This window comes from Propithecus coquereli, unplaced genomic scaffold (assembly GCF_000956105.1).
Source record: "Propithecus coquereli isolate 6110/MARCELLA unplaced genomic scaffold, Pcoq_1.0 Scaffold121, whole genome shotgun sequence".
Lineage (NCBI taxonomy): Eukaryota > Metazoa > Chordata > Mammalia > Primates > Indriidae > Propithecus > Propithecus coquereli.
In genome coordinates, this window is record NW_012136192.1 from 573,016 (window position 1) to 575,400 (window position 2,385).

The 2,385-nt window shown below is 45.4% G+C and overlaps 1 protein-coding gene across 1 annotated transcript in view; it reads left to right on the forward strand.

The window, feature by feature from the left end:
- The window catches only part of COIL (coilin), a 24,488-nt gene that overhangs the window by 4,539 nt on the left and 17,564 nt on the right, over window positions 1-2,385 (forward strand). The gene's annotated exons all lie outside the window — the stretch shown is intronic.

A 2,385-nucleotide genomic window follows, 5' to 3' on the forward strand; every position in this document is an offset into this window, starting at 1 on the left:
TCTTCCCTATTCCTGCCGTGAACAAAATTGAGTGGAATCAACCACGCTCCGAGTTCTCGCCATTGACGAGGCCTGTAGTAGCCGCTTCCCACCTATAGGTGGCAGACGTTCCCGGCGCCGGGGGGCGGGCCGCCCGAGCACGCCTCTCCGTAGCCCCGTGGTATCTCTCGGCTTCCGTTGAGCACCGAGCAAGATGGCAGCCTCCGAGACGGTTAGGCTACGGCTTCAATTTGATTACCCGCCGCCGGCCACCCCGCACTGCACGGTCTTCTGGCTTCTGGTCGACTTGAACAGATGCCGAGTTGTCACGGATCTCATTAGTCTTATCCGCCAGCGCTTCGGCTTCAGCTCTGGGGCCATCCTAGGCCTCTACCTGGAAGGGGGGCTCTTGCCCCCCGCCGAGAGCGCGCGCCTGGTGAGAGACAACGATTGCCTCAGGTGCGCGCGGTGCGGGCAGGGGGCCGGGGACGCGCCTGCGCACGCCCGGGGGCGCCGCAGTCAGCGAGACCGCGTCGGGGAGGAGGCGCGGCGTGGGGAGGAGAGGGGAGCGACTGTAAAAATGCACTTTCGTGAACCCCGGGGATCCTGGCTGGTCTAGTCGAGTACCGGGCTCAAGGATCTGTATTGTAACGAGCGTCCTTCCCCGGGATGCTTCTAATTACAGGTGGCCCAAACCTGAACAAACTGAGGGGTACAGGCGGGGCCCATGTTTCTTCCAGCCGTGTTTTAACAAATCTTCACTTAGCTAGGCACGGTATTACTGTGTTCCATGCGCACGGTGCAGATGTGTGGAGACCTGGCCTTACCGCTTGGCGGCTTTCAGGGTCAGGGTGGGGGAGACTCAGGCTGACAGAGCGGAATCGTGTTTCCACAGAACGTGCGCGTTGTCCAGCCTCAGTTCTCTTGTGCCCGGTATCCCCTGAGACTTCTGGTGGGTATCGTTCTGTGTCTCACCTGGGTGTTTTGGGGTTCACTCAAATAGCTGTTTGGGTCCTTTTGGGCTGTGAATTGGGAAACACAAAATAATTTTAAATATGCTTTGGGAAATTAAAAAAAGTGATCCTGAGGTAAGTATCCAGGAGCAATTGTATTAATAGTATGAATTACCGATATGTTAGTTGTCTCAGTAAGATGGTGAGATGTGATCATTCCAGTTCAGATTCATACTGAGGCTTTCTTTCTTTTTTTCCTTAAGCTTCAGCTACAGTGAATTAATTCCAGAGTTGTGCTGGTTTCCCTTGCTTGCCCTTAGTTGTTGAATATTCCTTTCCCCAAAGCATGTCAGATTCATAAGATTTTGGTTTGAAACAGTGACTACATCTTTGAGTCTCTCTCTCAAATCAGAAAAAGTATAATTTATTAATAATGTTCTACTCTTTCAAATGACAACTTGAAATAATCCAACTTGAAATAATCCAAATTTCAAAAAATTCTTTTCCCTTTTTATTAACTGTGAAATAGGTCTCTATTCTCTCTGCAATTTAGGGATTATTTAAATATTACAATTGTAAGGACTGTATCCCCTCCTATTAAGTTTACTTTCTGCACTGTCCCCTCCCTAATGAGTTAAAAACTTGCTGCTAGCTAACCACAGTTATACTTCAATGAATAAATCATTTGGGAATTACATTCTTTTTTTTTTTTTAATTTTAACTCCCCTTAATGTCATTCTCAAGGAATTACAGTCTTTCTAATGAAGTTAACAATGTCAAAAACAAATGAAAACTGCTGTAATAATTACAGCACAATGACAGGTAACTTCGTCCTAAATGCTTCACATGCACATTACATATGGCAAGAAATAACCTCTGCAGTTGGCTTCCATGGTAAATGGGGCAGACCTTAGGTAAAACTGAATTTGGAAAAGTTTTCTTTTTGTTGTTTAATGCCCATAATCATTCCATCTTTCCTTGACAAATTCACTTTTCTTCAGAGCTACAGAAGAAAACGTAGTCTCTGTTCCCAAAGATACATAATGTTGTTGGAGTAGACCAAAATAACTAGTTTCATGCTTTTGTATATTCTGTGATGGTATGAGTTTTTTTATTGACTGATGGTAGTGACAGTTTGCAGAATCGTCTCAGTATGTAACTATGTCCTGTAGACATGCTTGCGAATTGCTCACTCTAGCTTTCTCTCTTGTTCTTTTGACAGAGTTAAATTAGAAGAGAGAGGAGTTGCTGAGAATTCTATAGTAGTTAGTAATGGTGACAGTACTCATTTATCAGCTAGAAAAGCAAAGAAGCGGGCATTTAAGTTAGAGGAGGATGAAGAAATTGAACTAGGTTACAAATATTCAAAGACGCATTGGAAGAGGCAAGAGAACAATAGCAATAATGAGAAGGCCTTGGATCTGGAGCCAAAAGCTATCACAGATCAGACTGT